Here is a 6,139-nt window from a genome sequence, read left to right on the forward strand (position 1 = left end):
TTAGACTTTGGTTATAATATTTACATATGCTTGTAAATCAGCGATTTTAAATGGTCTTACTCTATTTTGTTTTTGTATCTGTTACATGGTTACATCTACTTTTCATTAGGTAAATTTTGCGCAAACTTTTCAACAGATAAAAGTGCATACGTATCAATTGGAGTTTTGACGCCGAGAAAACATGGAAAATGTTGCGCGTAAACGTAAAATAAATTTGCACAACTACAGCTATCAGACCTATTAGTCTTCTATTACATAATGCTGGTAGTATGTGACTCTTAGACATAATGCAGGCTTTTGGTAATGTTCTAATTGCAATATTGGGAAGCTGGGACCCTGGATTCTCTCTAGAACTTTTTATTGAACCAACTTAAGATAATTTCTGCAATCTGTTGATTGTTTACTCCTCAGCCAAGTTCAGATCATTTTTCTAATTTATAAATGAGCATTAAGCCAGGTGTTTTTTTCTTAATATTTTGTTTTAAATAACTTGCTTTCGATTTCCTAGTAGCCTCTGCCAGAGACATATAAATACAATTTAGTATACAAGTCTCTGCCTCTACTTCTACTGGCCTTTTGTTTTTAAGTGAAAAAATGCAGTAGAAATAACTGACTGTTAAATTTTTTAATCATATTTTATTATCAGACTAACTAAAACAGTTGGTCTGTATCTTTGTCAATAACTTACCTGTTAAATAGACTGTCATCAGCAAAAAGGCGGAACCGGGCATGTCATTCAATGCATGTTAGGAACAATAAGGGACCATCTCTGTGCCCTGTTCCACTCCTGACAAAACATAGTCTTGTTGAGGTCTAGTTCCTTCCAATACTACATGCTGTTTCCTATTTGATAGGAATGAACTGATCCAGGAGTTTTTCGGGCCCTTTCACCATAAAAGTGAAGTTGGTTTTACAATTCAATTCAAATAGTTATTGTCATATATATACTCTGAACAATAACTTTGTTGCAAAAAAGTATAAACATACACAAAATATATTTCTCAAGCAAAACAATCGGAAAACATTAGTCATAAATCATAAAAAGCATAAAATCAAAACTTAGAACAGAAGTCTCGATTGAGGAACCTTGTAAAAAGCCTTTTCAAAATCCAGGAGTGTGATATCAACCTGTTTTCCATTTGAAAAGTTTTTTGGCTATTCGATCGATGGTGAAAATAAGGTGGCTTTCACATGATCTGTGTTTCCTGAAACCATGTTGGTTGTTATTGAGTATAGTTTGTTGATCAAAATTTTACATAATTCTGCTGGTAACTATATGCTTACAAGTGATGGAGGGAAGAGAGACTGGGCGATAATTGGCCGCTAAGTGAGTATCCCCTTTCTTGTATAGTGGAACTATGTTGGCATCTCTCCAATCTTGTGGAACTTCTTCTGTGTCAAGTGAGAACTGAAAGATTCTTGTAAGAACTATATAGCTTGTGATAGTTCTGCAGCACTTATTTACAGTATTTTGGTTGGTATTTTATCTGGTCCTGCTGCTTTGTTGGTGTCTTATGTTTTTCAGCAGTCTGAATATCCCATTTTTAGCTCACCTGAGCTTTTCTCATCACTTGGCGTCCTTAGTCCGTCGTCGTTAACTTTTACTAAAATCTTCTCCTCTGAAACTGCTGGGCCAAATAAAACCAAACTTGGCCACAATCATTATTGGGGTATCTAGTTTGAAAAATGTGTGGCCTGACCCGGTCAACCAACCAAGATGGCCGCCATGGCTAAAAATAGAACATAGGGGTAAAATGCAGATTTTGGCATATAACTCAAAAACTAAAGCATTTAGAGCAAATCTGACACGTATTTAATTGTTCATCAGGTCTAGATCTATCTGCCCAGAAATTTTCAGGTGAATCTGAAAACCCGTTGTTGGGTTGCTGCCCCTGAATTGATAATTTTAAGGAAATTTTGCTGTTTTTGGTTATTATTTTGAATATTATTATGGATAGAGATAAACTGTAAACAGCAATAATGTTCAGCAAAGTAAGATTTACAAATAAGGCAACATGACCAAAATGGTCAGTTGACCCCTTTAGGAGTAATTGCCCTTTATAGTAAATTTTTAGCCATTTTTTATAAATCTTAGGAATCTTTTACAAAAGTGTTCTCCTCTAGAACTACCGGGCTAAATTAACCCAAACTTAACCACAATCATCATTGGGGTATCTAGTTTGAAAAATGTGTGACGCGACCTGGTTAATCAACCAAGGTGGCCACCATGACTAAAAATAGAACATAGGGGTAAAATGCAGTTTTTGGCTTATAACTCAAAAACCAAAGCATTTCGAGCAAATCTGATATGGGGCAAAATTGTTTATCAGGTCAAGATCTATGTGCCCTGAAATTTTCAGATGAATAGGACAACCTGTTGTTGGGTTGCTGCCCCTGAATTGGTATTTTTAGGGAAATTGTGCTGTTTTTGGTTATTATCTTGAATATTATTATAGAAAGAGATAAACTGTAAACAGCAATAATGTTCAGCAAAGTAAGATTTACAAATAAGTCAACATGACCAAAATGGTCAGTTGAACCCTTTAGGAGTTATTGACTAACATTTTCCACTGAAACTACTGGGCCAAGTTCATTGTAGATAGAAATAATTGTAAGCAGCCAGAATGTTCAGTAAAGTAAGATGTACAAACACATCACCATCACCAAAACACAATTTTGTCATGATTCCATCTGCGTCCTTGGTTTAATATTCACATAGACCAAGGTGAGCGACACAGGCTCTTTAGAGCCTCTAGTTAGTTACTGTTATGCCATCACATAATTGGTGTTTCTATGACCTTAATCGGGAATGGTGCTGCCATCTTCTTTCGTGAAAACCGAGCAAAACTGTTCTTTTAAGCACTTAGCTATTGGCTTTACTCTGGCTGTCGCTTTTAAGGAAGCCTCCCTTGTTTTTGAGTGCAACTCCAACAGAGTCCTGTCCTTTGCTCTTCAAGTAAGCTAAATAAATGGATTATACTAAGAAAGACAACTGTAGATGTAGGTAGTATTGTTATATCTATTGAGTGTTCCACCTTCGACTGACTAAGTAAATTTAATCACAAGCTTAAAGGCAAAGATGAACTCACTATAGATGTATTCGAAATATTATTGCATATGAAGATTTATTCTTTTACTTACTAAACATGCTATGAGACGGACGACCTACACATTTGCGCGAATTTGAATGCTGACATTTGTGTATTACATTTTCACGAATAAATGCCGGCAAGGGGGAATCCAGCCATTTTTAAAAGAGAGTTCTAACGCAGGTTAATTAAAATGGGTTTCACCCGTTTGTTCCTATTAGATAGCATTAATGAACGTTAAAAAAGGCAGTTCCAACCCCGAACCCCATATATTTAACGGCCTATATTTAAGATTAATCTCAGAATCTATATATCAGAGTATATCTCATTTTAAACTATATCAGATATCTTACAAAGTTTAAAAGATATATCCAAGGATGCATGTGTATACTGTACAAATCATTGATATCTTGAAGTTAGACTAAACAGTAACCTTTCTTGCCATACGTGATTCTGATATTCTCTCAAATATTATGTCACATAATGTATAATGGATCGATGGGAATTAAATGTGCACCCACTTCATTTAGACTTTGATTATAATATTTACATATGCTTGTAAATCAGCGATTTTAAATGGTCTTACTCTATTTTGTTTTTGTATCTGTTACATGGTTACATCTACTTTTCATTAGGTAAATTTTGCGCAAACTTTTCAACAGATAAAAGTGCATACGTATCAATTGGAGTTTTGACGCCGAGAAAACATGGAAAATGTTGCGCGTAAACGTAAAATAAATTTGCACAACTACAGCTATCAGACCTATTAGTCTTCTATTACACAATGCTGGTAGTATGTGACTCTTAGACATAATGCAGGCTTTTGGTAATGTTCTAATTGCAATATTGGGAAGCTGGGACCCTGGATTCTCTCTAGAACTTTTTATTGAACCAACTTAAGATAATTTCTGCAATCTGTTGATTTTTTACTCCTCAGCCAAGTTCAGATCATTTTTCTAATTTATAAATGAGCATTAAGCCAGGTGTTTTTTTCTTAATATTTTGTTTTAAATAACTTGCTTTCGATTTCCTAGTAGCCTCTGCCAGAGACATATAAATACAATTTAGTATACAAGTCTCTGCCTCTACTTCTACTGGCCTTTTGTTTTTAAGTGAAAAAATGCAGTAGAAATAACTGACTGTTAAATTTTTTAATCATATTTTATTATCAGACTAACTAAAACAGTTGGTCTGTATCTTTGTCACTAACTTACCTGTTAAATAGACTGTCATCAGCAAAAAGGCGGAACCGGGCATGTCATTCAATGCATGTTAGGAACAATAAGGGACCGTCTCTGTGCCCTGTTCCACTCCTGACAAAACATAGTCTTGTTGAGGTCTAGTTCCTTCCAATACTACATGCTGTTTCCTATTTGATAGGAATGAACTGATCCAGGAGTTTTTCGGGCCCTTTCACCATAAAAGTGAAGTTGGTTTTACAATTCAATTCAAATAGTTATTGTCATATATATACTCTGAACAATAACTTTGTTGCAAAAAAGTATAAACATACACAAAATACATTTCTCAAGCAAAACAATCGGAAAACATTAGTCATAAATCATAAAAAGCATAAAATCAAAACTTAGAACAGAAGTCTCGATTGAGGAACCTTGTAAAAAGCCTTTTCAAAATCCAGGAGTGTGATATCAACCTGTTTTCCATTTGAAAAGTTTTTTGGCTATTCGATCGATGGTGAAAATAAGGTGGCTTTCACATGATCTGTGTTTCCTGAAACCATGTTGGTTGTTATTGAGTATAGTTTGTTGATCAAAATTTTACATAATTCTGCTGGTAACTATATGCTTACAAGTGATGGAGGGAAGAGAGACTGGGCGATAATTGGCCGCTAAGTGAGTATCCCCTTTCTTGTATAGTGGAACTATGTTGGCATCTCTCCAATCTTGTGGAACTTCTTCTGTGTCAAGTGAGAACTGAAAGATTCTTGTAAGAACTATATAGCTTGTGATAGTTCTGCAGCACTTATTTACAGTATTTTGGTTGGTATTTTATCTGGTCCTGCTGCTTTGTTGGTGTCTTATGTTTTTCAGCAGTCTGAATATCCCATTTTTAGCTCACCTGAGCTTTTCTCATCACTTGGCGTCCTTAGTCCGTCGTCGTTAACTTTTACAAAAATCTTCTCCTCTGAAACTGCTGGGCCAAATAAAACCAAACTTGGCCACAATCATTATTGGGGTATCTAGTTTGAAAAATGTGTGGCCTGACCCGGTCAACCAACCAAGATGGCCGCCATGGCTAAAAATAGAACATAGGGGTAAAATGCAGATTTTGGCATATAACTCAAAAACCGAAGCATTTAGAGCAAATCTGACACGTATTTAATTGTTCATCAGGTCTAGATCTATCTGCCCAGAAATTTTCAGGTGAATCTGAAAACCCGTTGTTGGGTTGCTGCCCCTGAATTGATAATTTTAAGGAAATTTTGCTGTTTTTTTGTTATTATTTTGAATATTATTATAGATAGAGATAAACTATAAACAGCAATAATGTTCAGCAAAGTAAGATTTACAAATAAGTCAACATGACCAAAATGGTCAGTTGACCCCCTTTAGGAGTAATTGACCTTTGTAGTCAATTTTTTAGCCATTTTTCATAAATCTTAGGAATCTTTTACAAAAGTGTTCTCCTCTGAAACTACCGGGCTAAATTAACCCAAACTTGGCCACACTCATCTTAAATCAACCAAGGTGGCCGCCATGACTAAAAATAGAACATAGGGGTAAAAATGCAGTTTTTGGCTTATAACTCAAAAACCAAAGCATTTCGAGCAAATCTGATATGGGGTAAAATTGTTTATCAGGTCAAGATCTATCTGCCCTGAAATTTTCAGATGAATAGGACAACCTGTTGTTGGGTTGCTGCCCCTGAATTGGTATTTTTAGGGAAATTGTGCTGTTTTTGGTTATTATCATGAATATTATTATAGAAAGAGATAAACTGTAAACAGCAATAATGTTGAGCAAAGTAAGATTTACAAATAAGTCAACATGACCAAAATGGTCAGTTGACCCCTTTAGGAGTTATTGACT

Source organism: Mytilus trossulus, chromosome 1 (genome assembly GCF_036588685.1).
Source record: "Mytilus trossulus isolate FHL-02 chromosome 1, PNRI_Mtr1.1.1.hap1, whole genome shotgun sequence".
Taxonomy (NCBI): domain Eukaryota; kingdom Metazoa; phylum Mollusca; class Bivalvia; order Mytilida; family Mytilidae; genus Mytilus; species Mytilus trossulus.